Here is an 18,135-nt window from a genome sequence, read left to right on the forward strand (position 1 = left end):
ATTAATTTGATATACATTGGTTTTTACGCCTATTATTTATGAGTCTGTGGACAATATAAAACTCATAACTTAAAAAACGTCGTTGCACTGCTTTATTAGAGAAAATTTCCGTATCGGAAACACATTAAATAGCTCCAATCCTCCACGGAATTTGCCAAACAAGCTTCATGTGGGTTCAAGTGGGTTTGTTCCAAAACCCAAGAACCGAGGAGAGATTTCCAGCTCCAGATATACACACACATGCACTATTTATGCAATAGATTTTTTGGGGATGCAGTCGGATATCCTGTGCGGGTGTTTTACTCTACGTCGTTTCGCATACCTAGGCGAAATATATATAAACGTCTCACTATAACGCCCCCGTGCCTTGCCGTTTAATTAGATCCCCGGGGTGCGGATCGGTTTGGCACCGTGTCTGCGTGCAAGAAAAACCGGCTGTTTTTTTTCGTGCTCCCGGAGCTCTGGCCGCGGTCCTCGCGCGACTTCACTTCTGCACCGGCGGCGCGGGAGGAAAATCGAGCCCGCAGTCCAGCTGCAGCGGTTCGGAGGGATTATTCGGCACGACTCGGAAAGGCGACAGGTCTACGCTTTGCAGCCGCCGACAAGCTGAGGTAAAGCATTTTGGTGTCAGCTGCTTTATTCAGGTGGATCATTCCCGATGTCGGTGTCATTCGAGACATGCGAGTTCACCACCGACGCAAATGTGAAATGGCCATTGCGATGTTGTCTGACTGGTGATTAATCAACATTATAGGCTGCAATAACTTGCCGTGTGCACGTTTAAAAGAAGAAATTGATGTAACATTTGCAGGCATCACCACGAGATCCTTAATCAGAAGATTTTAATGGCTTGTTGTAATTTTGACTTTTGAACTGTAGCATATGCTTGCTTGCGTGTTCGTTTGTTTGTTGATTTATTTGTAGGCTGCAGTTTCTTAATATTACCAACAACAATAATAATAGGGCTATAATTTCATAGAATACTCATGTAAAATTTTATGATCTTTTAGTTTCATCTTCAGGATAAAAGTTCCAGAAATGAGTCAGATTTTTTTTTTTAAAACAATTGATATCAAATTAGTAAAATGCCTCCCCCCCCGCTTCTCATTCATTCATTCATTCATTCATTCATTCATTCATTCATTCATTCATTCATTCATTCATTCATTTTTTGAGAAAATGACCTCAAGTGTCACACCAAGAGTTCCAAAAAAGATCTTGATGTCTCTCACTGAGCTTGGATTTGATTAGATACCAAAATGTCAGAGATTTTAAATATTTTTCATACTTTTTTCCCCCAAAGAATGTCATCGAGGTAAAGTTTGTTTTATTTTCACACATTCAGACTTTCACCTTAATATAATTTCATTAAAATATTCTAAATAGTGAAGTCATAATATCAGTAAATGACTATCAAAGTACAACATTGTTGACAGTTAATTAAATTGTGCTAATGTTGTTTTGAAGTCTTCTTACAGGCGATTTTAGACACAATATTTAATGTATCATGGTAAACAACATAGATATCATCTATCATCATAGATGTCATAAGTTGTGCTCATACTAGTACATCATTATAATGAATCTCTATTAGACTTTTAAATTCTGCTATATTGTTTTATTGAACGTCAAAGTCCGAATGTGTGAAAATAAAACCAACATAACCTCAGTAAGAATGTTTGGATGAAACATCTGAGGTGAATTTGGGGAAAAACTGAAATCTATTTATATCAAAGTCCCCTGATCAAGCTGAACAATAAACATCCCCTTTGGGTAGAGTTGTTTATGTGTTCCTGTCCGCTGAGAAAACCTGTCTGTCCCACCTGTGGTGCCTCCTGTTTTGCTGCCACTTTCCCTTAAAGGCACCTAAAAATAAACACTTTATGTTCATTTTCTCACCCCCAGACCATCCAAGATGTATTTGACTTTACTGTTTTTACTGCTGACACTTTGTTGGGCAAAAAAGCCCATATGCTTGCAAAACAACATTAATACCTGTGGCTTCTGATGATACATTGAGGTCTTCTGAAGCTAACAATCAGCCAGTGATCAGCACGATTAGCTGTGTTCCAGCCTCTGTAAGAGTGGAATGTGAGCTGACATCTCGAGGCACATAATGACATTTGTGCATATAAAGACTTGAGGCCGTTTCACACCGAGCATGACCTGATAATGTGTGGTGAATCACAGACGAATAGTGCTTTCACACTGAGCATGAAATGACTTATCGCCTATGGCAAATTCATGTATGGGAGGTTTTGCAAATGACAAAAGTGCAATTGTTTTGGGCAGCCTGCCCTCTACGACACTAATCCTTGACATTTCCCCCCTGTTATTTGACTTTAACCCTATCCACTGCACAATATACATCAGTAAATTAAGAAACAGCAGAGGCCTGTTACATGAACCAAGTTGAAGTGGATTCACAACACTTGATATAATTTTTCTGTTTAATCCAGAATTTGTGATGAACTCTGGACCACATGCCACTGAAAGTGTGACGTGGAGTAAACAGCCAATCACACAACACATGAGAGAGCTAGTCTGAGTCAGCTATTCACTTCTCTGTTGAAGATTCAGAGATATCAGAAATGTAGTGACTTTAAATGCACAATAAACACTGATGTAAACAATGCTGATGCAGCAAAAATTTGAGAAGGCAACTTAAAGAAAATATTACATCAGTGAAAATTAATCAACTGATTCATTTTAAAAGCTTTATACATTGACGCAAATTTATTTTAATGCAAGTATTTAAATATCAATCTTAATTGTTAAACTATAACTGATTAATTTACAATTCAAAATTAATTGAATATATAATATTCAAGTATGGCGGAGCGGTGGCGCAGTGGGTAGTGCTGTTGCCCCACAGCAAGAAGGTCACTGATTCGAGTTGGCATTTCTGTGTGGAGTTTGCATGTTCTCCCCGTTTTGGTGTGGGTTTCTTTTGGGTGCTGAGTCCAAAGACATGCACTATTGGTGAATTGGGTAAGCTAAAATTGTCCGTAGTGTATGTGTGTGAATGAGAGTGTACGGGTGTTTCCCAGTGATGGGTTGCAGCTGGAAGGGCATCCACTGCATAAAACATATGCTGGATAAGTTTTCGGTTCATTCTGCTGTGGCGACCCCTGATTAATAAAGGGGTCATCAGACCAGGCAACATTTTCCAACAACCATGCTACGTACAAAGTCACTTAAATAAATTTTCTTCCCCATTCTGATGCTCGGTTTAAACTGCTGCTGATCGTCTTGACCATGTCTACATGCCTAAATGCATTGTGCAGCTGCCATGTGATTGGCTGATTAGAAATTTGCATTAATGAGCAGTTGGACAGGTGTACCTAATAAAGTGGCCGGTGAGTGTTTACTGTGTCACTTCTCACAGCTGATTGGTCCAGTTTTGCTCCAGAGGAGATTAACTGTTTAGCATTGTTATCATAGTGATGAAACCTGATCAAAACCTTCTTCAGCCCAAAAACTCTAAATTTAATTAAACTATACACAAACTTAACTGAGTAAAAAACAAAGCAGCTTTGTGCAATAGGCCTCTCTAATGCTTATGACAATAAATTGTTCACTAATTTTCATTTTCTCTTGCCACATAACTTTTTTTGTTGTTGATTATTTTTATAGTCTTTTTTTGTAGACTTTTATCAGAACATTATTCTTCTCAGATACCAAAAATATAGCACTTTTACAGTGTAGATCGTGTCAAAGCAGCTTAACATAAAAGTTTTAGTAAATTTAAAACTGCTTCATTCCAGTTTTCAGAATTGAAGTTCAGTTTAGTTCAGTGTGATTTAAATTTCACTGCTGGAAGTCCAAACACTTAAGAGCAAATCCATCGATGTGCAGCTCCACAAGTCCCAAACCAAGCAAGCCAGTGGTGACAAACTTCACCAGTTAACGGAAGTGAAAGAAAAAAAAACCTTGAGAAAAAACAGGCTCAGTTGGGCACGACCATTTCTCCTCTAGCCAAACTTTTTGTGCAGAGCTGCAGTCTAGGCGCTGGAGGCAGGAAAACATTGGACGTCCATTGCAAAGAAGCTACAGTAACATGGAATTTCGTAACACGGAAAGGTTTTCAGAACTGCTTTCTGTTCAATAGCGCCACCAGTAGTTTGTGCATCTACAGCAGCTCCAGGCATGTGATCTACATCTCAAATCTAACTGGGCAGCCCAATTCATTCCAGGGCAGCTTGAACGACAAAAAAATCTCACTCTGTCGTGCTGTGATTGATTGTGCATGGTGAGAATACAGCTCCATTGTCACCACACCATACATAAACTGACTCTGTGTGAAAAAGCATTTATATGAGCTGACTCTGTTTGTTTACACTCTGTGGATTAAAGGTATTAGTGTTTTAAATAGTTTACAAGCTGATTGTTCCACTTTCTAAGACCTCAGTGTTTATTTTTATTATTTTTTGACTCTCAAATTTGCCAGTAGCCATTGACTTTTATTTTATGACTCTTCAAAGAACACCATTTGAGTTAAAGTCTGCATAAAAATAATATATATATATATATATATATATATATATATATATATATATATATATATATATATATATATATATATATATATATATATATATATATATATATATATATATATTTATTTATTTATTATTATTTTTTTTTTTAGATGTTAATATCAGTGTGTTGTACATCTATAATCTAGTGTGTTTCAAAACAGTGACAAAATGCACATTAAGGAGCTGTAAACCTCCAAAGCGTTCAGTTTTTCACTTCCGCCTGAATGGATCAGCAAATTTTTTGATGTCACGTCATCCTTCAGTTTGTCATCAAATCTTCTGACCAATCAAATGCTCTCTAGTATCTGACATGTCACGCTTCCTTTAAGATGCTATTGATATATGCGCTTGAACTCAACCACCCTCGCTGGCAGAGTTGTGATTTGTTATTGGTTCTTTTTTTAAAAGAGGAAGGAGCTACTTTACAGTCACACATCCAACAAAACTGCACATTTCAAAGTACTTCACGTGGCCTTTAAAAACTTTTTTAATGTTCTGATGAAGAAGAAAAAAAAATCACCTACATCCTGAGTGGCCTGTGTGTGAGTAGAATAACAAGAAATAATTTTTTTCAGCCTGAGGGCAATAGAAAGCTGATTATAATTTTGTTATGGCTTAATGGGTTTCCAGCAGTGGTGGAAAGAGTACTGAAAAATCATACTCGAGTAAAAGTACCATTACTTGCCTAAAATTGTAGTGCAAGTAGAGTAAAAGTATCTTTTGTATATATTACTCAGAATATGAGTAAAAAGTAGCCCTTTCAAAAGCACTCAAGAGTAGTGAGTAGTGAGTGTTGCGCTGTAAAAAGCTGATGCATTTACATGTAATTTGTGGATGTGTGTAAACGTAACATTCTGTATTCATTCAATCATTCATTCATTTTCTTTTCAGCTTAGTCCTTTTATTAATTTGAGGTCACCATAGTGGAATGAACCGCCAACTTATCCAGCATATGTTTTACTGGGAAACATCTATACACACTCATTCACACACGTACACTACGGACAATTTAGCCAACCCAATTGACCTGTACTGCATGTCTTTGGACTTGTTGGGAAAACCGGAGTACCCGGAGGAAACCCATGCAAACACGGGGAGAACATGCAAACTCCACACAGAAATGCCAACTGAGGGCCGAACCAGTGACCTTGCTGTGAGGCGAACGTACTACCCACTGCGTAACAGTGCATTTAATTTAGTTATTGCCCAGCAGGCATATATTAGGTTAGATTTAGGTTGTGATGTCAGGTAACCAAAATTCAATATCTAGCCAGCGTCTAAGGACAACGTTATTTTGATGTCCAATAACGACGTCAAATGACGTTGATTTTAGGTTGTGTTGGAATGTGACCAAAATCAAAGTTTGGACGATTCTAAGGGCCCATACATTTAGGGGACATTATCAAGGGTCCGCTCCTACAGCGCCCCCCCCCCCCCCCCCCCCCCCCCCCTTAACTATCAACCTTAATCTCACCCCAGCTGCCCCACTCGCCCCCGCTCTTCACTTTCATCCGCAATAACTTGTCAGAGGGTCCGTGGCGGCCAGCGCCGCCCCTGATGTTAGGGTACAACATCAATCTAACATCATGTTGATGTCCTTTGCCTGCTGGGTATTTAAGGCCATTTTGGTCATGATACAGTAACATCCGTCATCTTCTCATAAGTGACATGCATCTGAACAGTCTCTGGGTCAATGTGTGTACAGATTTTGGACATCATCTTGGACACTTTTAAGGCCTCCAAACAGTTTGCTGCGATTATAAATCACCCATGTCTTGAAGTAGTTCATTATGATGCGATTTGCCTTCTGTGTGCGCTTTGATTGCACAGGAAACATAGGATTGATTTTTCTAATTTTCATAGACAAGAAAAAATAAAGTAGTAACTGCAGGTTGAAGGAAAGTAGTGGGGTAAAAGTATCAATACTGCACTAAAAATGTACTCGAGTGAGAGTAAAAGTACACATTTTTAAAACTACTTGGTGAATTACAATTTCTGAGAAAAACTACTCCAATTGCAGTACTTTGAGTGTTTGTAGTTTGTTACTTTACACCACTGGTTGCCAGAGCCATTTGTGGAATATCATTTCTTGATTAGACCTCAATAACATGAAACTAGATTTCAACAGTCTTCATAGTCTTCATTTTGGGATAATCATTAATCCCCAAGTAATGTTTTTTTTGGAAAAGGGCAACTTCAGAGATTAAGCACGCTTGAAATCACTCTTGTGAAGGTCTCTTTCCCCCTTGACACCCACCCATCCACACACACACACACACACGCAATGCAGTGGTGTGTGTATTAACAGACCCTCAGGCACTGTGACAGAGCGAATAAATTGATACAAGCATTCTTTATTATCGAACCAAATAAGCCACTAGAGATTGACTGTGCGAAAGTGTGTTTGGTTACAAGGTTAGAAACACACCACAGTCACACACACACACACACACACACACAGCTGTTCAGGGTCATGCAATATCAGCCATTTTTACTCTTTGTGTTACGGTTTGTGTGAAAATACCGCCGCATGATAGATAAATAATTTTGTGTTGACCTTGTGCTGAGGCATCGGAGATCCCAGCAGGATATCGTAGAGCGCCACACATTGTACTTTCAAATTCACACTCGTTCCCGGCTGGAAAATGGACCTGAAATAATACTTGATTGTGGAGTAATTGGGCAAAAAGTGGCTAATATTTTCTTGTGGTCGACAGAGTGCCTTTTGCAAGCGCCGATACGAGCTCAGCAATTTTCTGAAGTGATTCTTGAGAGTATGATTACGATTGTGATATTGCTGGTTTGAAATTTCAGAAGATCCTGAAGGTCGTTTCTTAGCTGATCCTCGACGTGAACTCTCAGTCAGTTAACAAGACCTTCCTCTCATCACGTGACCGTTTATTATTACTATTGTTAGACACTCCACATTTCTGATTGCGTTACTCTCCCAGATTTTTATGAAATTGTTTCTGAGTGGTACTTTCGTATGCGATTTTCTTCTAAATCTGGCCTTTAGCTCAATCTCTCCACCTCCTGTATTTAACTGAGATATTCAAATATGTCTCCTGTTGTGGAAACCTATACAGTAACTGTTAAAGGAAAGTGTATTTCAAAATCAGTCTTCTTGTTTTGCTGACTCAACATATTGTCAATGATAGACCTCTGGGCTCCTCACAGAGGGAAGAGCTTGTTGATGAACTCTCATGACACATTTAAAGTGTTAAATAAATCATATGCATGTTTTTAAAATGTTGTCAATTGTTTTGCATATTTCTGAACTTTGTTGTTGTTTAGACCTATATTACAGTGCTCAGCATATATAAGTACACCCTTCACAAATCTATCTTTTAAATTAATATTTTTAATAGGAAGCTATACAATATTATATTAGTGCATATACGTTAGATTAGTCAGTATTGAAGCCAAATCTGGAGCTTATCTAACAAAATACTTGCTATAACGGTCCAAAAACTAGTACACCCAAATTTATATGTTATAGAAAATATTAAATACAAATTTAAAAAAGGAGAGAGAAGCAAAAAAAATGAAATATTTAGTTGAAATTTTGTAGGTTGTAATTTTTTTGCAATATTTTGCATGAATTTAATTGTATTAATTTTCAATTTCTAAATGTTTGGTGACTAAAATATTATTTTAATAAATATATCGGTTTAATAAATCTGTTTTGTTTAAATGAACCAAAATACTTTGCCTATATTCACTGAGAGATGGATAAAAAAATTCATTTTCAAAATAGGGTGTACTCAGTTATGCTGAGCACTGTATATAGGGATTAAATACCATTACTGTTCAAAGATGTGTGAGTGTCTTAAAGGGACAGTCCACCCTATATATATATTAGGAGAAAACACCAAAAGTTTTATCAGTCAGATTTAATCACTTAAAAGGCCATCCTAGCAAGTATTTTAAAAGCAAGCAGTATTTTAAGTAAATATATTTGATACTTTATAGTTTTGAAGCTCTAGGGGTTTCACCTTTTCATATATTTTTGTATTGTTTGTTTGACTAAGCACCCAATTGAGATTGAATGTGCGTGCTTTTGTGATGATTATTATTATTATTATTATTATTATTATTATTATTATAATTATTATTATTATTATTATTCTGTTGAACACAAAATAAGATATTTTGAAAAATTGTAGTACATATTGAAATTACAATCGAGTTAATGGGTACCATCAACTATTATTCTTTAAAATATCTTTTTTTGGTCTCATTTAAAATTGTTTTAGAAGGCTACAAATGCAGCCTCCAAATGCATCTTTCATTTCACAGGTAATAAAGTATACAACCGGTGGATCCTTTGCGGCCACGAAAGTCCCAAGATTCATTGCGCGCTGATAACAGCAGGACGTTTTTAAACGAAAACTCTGGATTAAATATATGAATTAGGTTTATTTTACTTGGATACATAAACGCATGTTAAAAAGCAAAAAGAGTATGACATGTCTTATTGAAAGTGATTACTTAAGTGATTTCCTTCGGAGGATGCAGCCTCTGAAATGAGACACGGCTAAAGAAACTCAAACAGGTTTTGAACAACCAAAGCAGATTAGTAAATGATGACGAATATTTCATTCTTGGGTGAAATATCACTTAAACAAGACATCATCAGGAATGAAGTCATAAAATATATTAAAAGCTGTAATTAATAATAAAAAAATACTACATGTGATTTCAAGTAGAACAATAGTTTACAAGATTAAATGTTGATTTTAATTTGAGATTTTATTTGTTAACTTAAATTTTTCAGTTTACAATTGTTGTGCTTCTTATTTTAAATCATAGTTCTCTGCTGATTATTTTCATGTTTTGGTGAAAGTTCTATTCAGTACGTAAATTAGATTTTGTTCTGAATGCTATGTGAAGTGTAAACTTTGAATAAAATAATACAGTTAATTACAATGAATTTAAATGTGAATTTAAATGAAATTACACTTGATTTTAATGTACTATATGAAAAAAATGTCTTATATTATTTATGAGATTTGCATTAAATTATGGCAAAGGTGATTTAAAACTACAGTATGTGAACGAAACGCATGAAAAGGAGCATTAAAAAACTTTAACACTGAATGATATTGTGCATGGATACAGTGGAATAATGTGCACCTTGATTAAATGACCACTCAAAATAAAATGATACTGCTTTTTTAGGCCTCTGATAGAGAGACTTTTCATCATATTTTAGTATCATGATTTAAAATTTTCTTTTTTTAAGCGCACCTCAAAGCACTTTAACATATCACAAATTAGAATTGTGTGTTTGTTGAATGTGACTCGAGAGTCCGTTTGCATTTGTCCTGAGCACATGTGAATTTTAATGTTGTAATTGTGAATGTGCCTGTGTCTCTGATTCCGTCTTTTGCTGCTGTAGTAATTTCTCAAGGGGAGCCTGAGCGTCTCTCGGCCTATAGAGGACAAGGGCAAATACGGATAAATATGATAAAATATGGATGAATGCTAATAAAGCACCGGCCAAGTGTGGCCCTCTCTAAAAGGATTATCTGGACGGGCAGACATTATTGCAGGGGCAGCTGCTGGTCTGCGGTCAGAGAAAAGCATGCAGACCTCTGCATCTAGATTACTCATCTCTGCTTTTTTATTATAATAACTAAAAAGGGGGTGAGGGTTCAGGTTTATTGTAGTCATAGTGAGTAAAACATTTATCACATGTAATCTGACTGTCAGGGTAGGATATGACTTTATTGTTTGAGCTGCTGTTGACATCAATCTAGTGAACTAATGTAACATAAATCTAGTATTATATATTATTTACAGTAGTATAAACTCCACTATATATACATACAGGGTGATTATTCAAAAAGAATACCACAACTTTCAGGTTGATGTCACTAGAGTGTCTGGAGGGGGTCATATTGAACATCTATGAACTTGTTTTCTACTGATTGTACAATGTACTGATTCTACATTGATTAATTACCCAAGGTTCCATCATATTTCTTTGATTAAATACAGGTTTTTAAAGTTGTGGTATTCTTTTTGAATCACCCTGTATAAGTATATATATATATATACAGTTGAAGTCAGAATTATTAGCCCCCCTATTTTTTTTTTACCCACTTTCTGTTTAACAGAGAGATTTTCAACACATTCATTCATTCTCTTTTCGGCTTAGTTATTAGGCAAGTTATTGTATGACGATGGTTTGTTCTGTAGAATATCGAAAAAAAAAAAAGGGCTTAAAGGGGCTAATAATTTTGACTTTAAAATGTTTTTTTGTTTTTACATTTAAAACTGTTTTTATTCTAGCCAAAATAAAACTAATAAGACTTTCTCCAGAAGAAAAAAATATTATCAGAGAAAATTTCCTTGCTGTGTTAAACATAATTTTTTATATTATAATTTTTTATATTATACATAAATAAAATGTTTTTAATGTTTATGTTTAAACAAGTGAACTAAAAGAGATAGACTAATCTATGAACTTTAATAAATGTGTACTTTTTTACTGAAATTACCTATTATTATTATTATTATTATTATTATTATTATTATTATTATTATTATTATTATTATTATTATTATTATAACCTTTATTTTACCCTGAAAAGCACATTGAGATTAAACATCTCTTGTATCTCTCAAGAGTGTCCTGCCAGATTAGGCTCTATACAGTTCACATGGGTTCTATGAACAAACAAACAAACAAGAAAACAAATAACAGGTAACATCATTCATCCATCAAAACGCAGTTAAAAACTATTCAGAACATCTACAGGCCAATGTTTCAAACTCCAAATCATTTAAAATATTTTTAAAAGCATATAGTGAAACCAACTCTTTATACGGTTTGGAGGTTATTCCATGCAAAAGGTGCTGTATATTTAAAAGCCTTTTTCCCCTTTTCAGCATGCAACACTGGTACAGACAATAAATAAACTTACTGAGACCGAAGGCTATAGCTAGAGAAGTTTTTATTTATTTATTTATTTATATATATTTTTTTATAAATGTAAGTTTGGAGATATGAGGGGAGTAAACCCAGAAAAGATTTATAAACAAAGATATGCCAATGCTCAGTGCACCGTGCTAAACAGTGTCTAAAACATGCAAACTCCGAGAAGATGCATGCATATTGTTAAAATTAAAGTTATTATTATTATTATTATTATTATTATTATTATTATTATTATTATTATTATTTATTACTGCTGCTATTGCTACTACTTTCAAATAATATATAAGAAAATACAGTGTTTTTATACAAATATATAAAAAACACAACTATGAGAAAAAGGACTACTTGAATATTGCATATTGTTCTCTGAATTTTAACAATTTGTTGTTGGCTTTTTTATTCACATTGAAAATTTTTAATGACGTTTTTCAATTCAATTTTTATTCTGTAAATTGTGATGTATTCTAATTTTAAAATATTTTTTTTTAGCAAAAAGGACAATTTGTCAAAATAACGAAGAAGATGTTTCAGACATGTTTCTATAAACTTGTACAACACAATGCCAATGCTTCACCTTAAAAGAGTTAAGAAATTAATATTTGCTTAAGATATTCGATCACAACAAATAATGCAAAAATTTAATATCTGGCACAAAAAAAGCTCTTAGTGACAAAACTAGTAAGAAACAAGCATCTTGTGAGCATGAGATATGAAATCACATTTACACAGAGAAGAATATGTTTTCTTTATATTTACACACTGCTTTTGCTGTTTAATATTCACAGACACTGTCTAAGTATTCACTATATTCAGCTTCTGATTCATTCACGATTGACTCAAATTCCTCATTGTTTTGGATTCTACTATAAATTCTATTTTATGAATGGATTATTCGATTCAATCTGCATTTTCCGCATCACAGAATTCATAGGGCCCAATTAGGAATGGTATATTATTAGCGCTCAACCCCCTGGTGAAAAGGCTTCTATCGCCATCGGTCACTGTTTACAACCCTTTGTTAGTCTTCTCCGCAGTGTTTCCCTGGAGTTATCTCACTTACAGCACATTCAAAGACCAGCAACCACATCGATTTGGCTGTTAAATCAAAATGAGTAATGGAGGGACAAAAAAAAGAAAAATCAAAGAAATTGTAGGACTGTTTGTCTGTGCAGTCGATACGCTATTTAAGCAACCAGCTATTTTAAACATGCAATGCGCTGTAATACTCTATTAAATGCTGCAATACTTGGCCGAATATCTCGCACAGAATTAGCAGGGATTTGACTTTTTCCATTAAGACGCACGCTCTAATGTTTCCCCTTGTAGGAAAACGTCTAATCAAATCCGTCTGAGTAAAAGGGTTCACGATTCATTCAATTAAAACCCAATGTCCTTATGCAGGATTGTTTCACGAATGCATCAATAAAGCCGCAAATGGCACCAAGCAAACCGGGTTAGAATATGGCACTTTTCTTTTAACCACATATGAATGAAAAAACTGATGTGCAATGAATGTTTTAAATGCTTAATTTTTTTTTCTTAAGACTGAAGAAATGGCTCAAAGGATGCTTGAATTAGAATATTCTGGATTTGTTAGCTGAAAAGTCATCTATTCTCCTTCTAGTCCAATTTCTTTTCCAAACAAAAGCTCTATTGTTTGACGCAGCTGGATAATTTGAATCTTTCTTTTTTCCCCCATTATTACTATGATTAATTTTCTGCTGGTCAGTGGAAGTCATTCAGCGTTCCAGATCAACTTTTTGAATTTCATGCTGCACATTTTGTTTTGACGCTGAGAGGAATGGAAATGGTTATTTGTGGTTATGATGAACTGGAATTTGAGAGACTTTCATATACAGAGCAGAGCTTGCCAGAGTTTGAAAGACTATTAGCAAATATTTGACTTTTTTGACTAAAGGTTTTGGAGAATAAGTACACAGTATGCACTGCTACATTGTCACCAGTTTTTAGTTTGGGTAATAAACTAACAAACTGGAAATTAATGCGTCGGTAACACTTTAGATTAGGTCACAATTCATGTTATTAACTGCTTGCTTATTATCTGCATAATATTAAGACATTTAACTTTTCATTAGCAGTTATAAAGTATGATCTTATTCTGCATGCCTAATCCTACCCAAAACCTAAACCCAACTTCTACCTTACTAACTATTAATAAACAACTAATTGGTAGTTTATTGAGCTAGTAATGTTAGTTAATGGTTTGTTAATATTTGTTTTTTTGAAGAATGTAACCAAACCATTCCTGTTGGCTTCCATTGCATTTTTATCAGTAAAATATACTGTTAAAAAAATCCATAAATTATCAAGTTTTAATTTATAATTTACAATTTATTTAAATTTTTAATTCACAATTTATAATTAAATCCATACATTATCAAGTTTTTATTCATGTTTTTTTTTCATTTATTTATACTTTTTAATAGAATTTTTGAAATTGCTATTAGATTTTTATTGTTTTTTTTTTACATTTTTAATAGTTTGTAGTAATATATGTTGTCTGTATTGGTGTTATAAATTATAGTACAGAAACCTGGTAATAAACTGCCATTTTTGTTGTTATTGTACAGACTTAATTCTCTATGTATTATTTTTATACAATATATTGTTTCTAAAACGTCAATAAAGTGGAGTTTAATTTTCAACATCAAAAGTTAACAGAGCAAAAATAAAGCTCAATTTCAAGAGTTCACACTTAGCTGATGATTGATTATAAAGCGTGTTTGGCATGCTGTCCCGGGAGAGAGCCCTGAGCTCAAAAGATCCTCGAGCCCGGGGCTCCCTCCCATTTGCAGTGTGAGAGGGGAGTTTGAGCTCAGGTAGGTCTCGAGAACTCTCCTGCTTGTTAATAGTGAGTGCAAATTATGAATAACTATGGATAGAAACACTGCTGATTAATCACTCATCTATGGTGCCAATTTACTTATGTTGCATGTTTTTGGCTTGTGGGAGGAAACCGGAGAGCCTGGGGAAAGCCCATGCAAACACGGGGAGAACATGTAAACGCCACACAGAAATGTCAACTTGGCCAGGTAAAGATATAAAAAAAAAAACGGTGACATTCTTGATGTGAGGCAACAGTACTAACCACTGGGCCTCCGTGCCGCCCTGTCAAGAAAAGGGGAGGAGTAGAGGTGGAAGGGGGGATTTTTCAAGACGAAGATGACTAACGTAAGATACTCTAGTTGTTTATAGTGATTTAGGAATCTTCTGATTGGTGGATCATACATTGGCTAATGCGGGACCAGCCGCAGTCAATCATAAACACATGCTCCTCTCAAAATTAGTTTATAAATAAACTGCATTTAATTCATATCAAGTTTACTTGTATAGTGCTTTTCACAATAATTATTGTTCCAAAGCAGCTTCTCAAAAAGTGCACATCATTACATTAGATTAAATGTTTTATTCTGGCACATTAGATGACATGTCATTTAAAATCAGATAAAGTCAATGAGTTGTATATAGCGTGGGCCAACGCTATCTCATGCCAATAGACCCTTTTCACATTTCCGGGTTTCTCAGTAGTGGACGTCGTGGCAGAACTACAGTTCGAACCGCTGTGGTTTAAAACCCATTCTTACATCGTCATAGTTGGGAAAACTTAGAGTGCAGTAAATGGGAGAATACAACAAATAATTTGTTTACAACCTTATTTGCTCAATCAATAAAAGAAAAACAGAAAAAAAATAGTGTGAGACTGATGACAGCAGCCAGAGGAGAGAATAACGTCAAATTTGCTGTCCTGTCCCATAGACGCTGCATTAGAAACGCCTCGCACAAGCTGTAATTCATTTTTAATTTTTTTGCAATTTGAAGCAAAGGTGATATACAACATACATAAATACATATAAATTTTCATATGTTTTTTTAAAAATAAAAATATAAAAAACTTTAAAGGATTGATGCTGTGGACCGTTAAATTCATGGTAACAGGCTTGTGAAAAGGGTTCATTCGTAACTTTTTGATTTAGTGGCTAATTCATATTAAATCATGCGATCTCATTCGTACAATTTAATAAAATTTGCTTATCCCCCAATTATGGTTGAGTTTAGAGGTGATGCTGGGTGCTACGCCTCCTTTTAAAATTTGTACATTTTTGTAAAACTGAACTTGTACGAATTAGCCACTAAACTTACAAAATGTAATCTAGTTACATTTTCTTGTGAGATCAGGCTGGGTTGGCAGTATATAAACATAGTAAGCTTGCAATACTGTATATAGTATCCTTCCAAATTAAATAGTATTTACATGTAATAATAGTGTATGCTCAATGAAGTGTATTTGTGTATTAAGGACCTGTTGTCCTCAAAGTTCAAACTAACCATATATAAATGGAAAAAAATAGTGAATTAAAAAATATGGAGCCTATTAATTAACTTACTTAATTTACAGCTGGAACCAAAACTGTTTAGATATCCTCATTCTTCAAATTATCTTCTTTTGTGTACAGCAGAAAACAGAAAATCTGTCAAAACACAGTTTTGAAATGGCATGAGGGTGCGAATTTGATGAGTTTTTTTGGCTGGACTATATCTTTAATCATCACCAACATATATTTACTTTTCTTTTTAAAAAATCCTTACAGACCCCATTTGTCGGTTTTCTAGCATTTCGTGCACTTTTTGTCTTTCTATCCTTAGCTTATTTAGCAATGGTGGTCTAATTATTGCATCATAATGTCATGCTATGCTAACGTTGTTGTCCACCTAATTTATGGTTATTCTTTGGAATCTGGGAGCTATAATTAAGCTTTGGAGGATGCATTTTTCTTTCATTGGTTTTGCGGTTACAGTGTCCTCTGAATTCTGTCCCTGTGAAACATTCTGTTGCGGTTGTGAAAATTTCTGGAAGATAAAGCACAAAACATAAAACGTGACGCAGAGAGATTATGACAGTGCCGTAAGTGACTTCATCCCACAGGGGACATGCATAGCTTTGCAGTGGAGAAGCTCTATTTACATTGCATGTGTGGTGTTTATGTGTTTAACGTCCTGACCACTTTGGGTCATCTTTACTTTGAAGAAGCATTGCATCACCTCTCGGCTGAATATCAATCTGAATACCCACCCAGTGCTTGGGTCAGGAATGGCTGCCAAGAAATATTCCTTTGCCAAACAAAGCACTTGGTCTGATCTTTTATTCTGCTGACAAAGACGCCCGAGAAGCTCTAATGCACGACTCCTTCAATACCCTGATCTAGGGTCAATGAAAACATCTTGTGCTTGCTTTTATATGTGAAACAGGACTCTGGTGACTGTAAAACATGCTGAAATTAGTTATTTAAAGTCCAAGCGTGGCTTAGGTTAAGATCTGTTCCTCTACATTTATGTTTAATTAATGTTTATTATAATTTAAGGCTTAAGGCTTATTATAATTTTAACCAAAAACACAGAAATTAATCGGCCATAGATTAAATAGCTCTTGAATTTCAACCGGCGATATGGTGGCTCAGTGGTTAGCACTGTCGCCTCACAGCAAGAAGGTCACTGGTTCAAGTCCCGGCTGGGTCAGTTGGCATTTCCATGTGGAGTTTACATGTTCTCGCCGTGTTCGCGTGGGTTTCCTCCGTGTGCTCTGATTTCCCCCACAATCCAAAGACATGTGGTATAGGTGAACTGAATAACTGTACTGTAAAAGTACTGGGTTGCAGCTGGAAGGGCATCCGTTGTGTAAAACATATGCTGGATAAGTTGGCAGTTCATTCTGCTGTGGCGACCCCTGATAAATAAAGGGACTACGGTGAAGGAAAATAAATGAATTTCAACCTTTTTTTTTGCTACTTCTTGTTAACACCTAGTCGGGTAAGTATCCAAGGAATCTATATATTTTTTTTTTGTCTAGCTCTTTAAGCTTGATGTTGGCCAGAAGTTCCTAAAAGTAATATTTTAGTATCATTTGATAGTTATAGTTTTTAAATGTTCTGTTACAGATTTGTAGTGTTGTTTGTTTTAATTAGATGTTCATCCATCCAAAGCACCCACACACCCATCCACCCACACTATTTTTCGATTACAGTCTCAGAGCTTTTTGTGCTGTTTGTAGCTTACAGTTTGTTTGTTTTTTACTAGAAGTGACCATCTCATCTCTTTGATTGTTAAAGTACTTCTGAAAAATTAACAAATACTGTTAAAGTAATGGGGAAATTGCAATGGGGAATCAGCAAAAGCACCCTTAAACCCTTAAATCACTAGCTAAAATTAAAGATTTATTTTTTGTTTTATATTATTTTGATAATGTTTATATGGTTTTAGTTAATTTACTTTTTTTTTTAGAAGTTACTATTCATAATACCACTAGTTTGGCTTTAGTAATTAATTCGTTTTTTTAAATAATTTTTTTGCTCTACAAAATACTGGTTCCAGGTTTAAATTAAATAAAATTAAATGAAACTAAATAAAATTTAGGGTGTCACGGTGGAGCAGTGGGTAGCACGATTGCCTCACTGCAAGAAGTGCTCCATAAGTCCAAAGACATGCGCTATAGATGAATTGGGTAAGCTAAATTGGCCGTAGTGAAAGTGTATAGATGTTTCCCAGTGATGGGTTGCAGCTGGAAGGGCATCCGCTCCGTAAAACATATGCTGGATAAGTTAGCGGTTCGTTCCGCTGTGGCGACCCCAAAGT

The 18,135-nt window shown here is 35.1% G+C and overlaps 1 protein-coding gene across 1 annotated transcript in view; it reads left to right on the forward strand.

Moving 5' to 3' along the window:
- Positions 1-282: 282 nt before the first annotated feature.
- Positions 283-18,135, forward strand: part of scml4 (Scm polycomb group protein like 4) — a 57,212-nt gene continuing 39,359 nt past the window's right edge. Inside the window, exon 1 of the mRNA XM_056445461.1 lies at positions 283-611. The gene's annotated coding sequence lies outside the window, so the exon portion shown is untranslated. The remainder of the gene's footprint in view (positions 612-18,135) is intronic.

This window comes from Danio aesculapii, chromosome 20 (genome assembly GCF_903798145.1).
Source record: "Danio aesculapii chromosome 20, fDanAes4.1, whole genome shotgun sequence".
In the NCBI taxonomy this organism is placed as follows: Eukaryota; Metazoa; Chordata; class Actinopteri; order Cypriniformes; family Danionidae; genus Danio; species Danio aesculapii.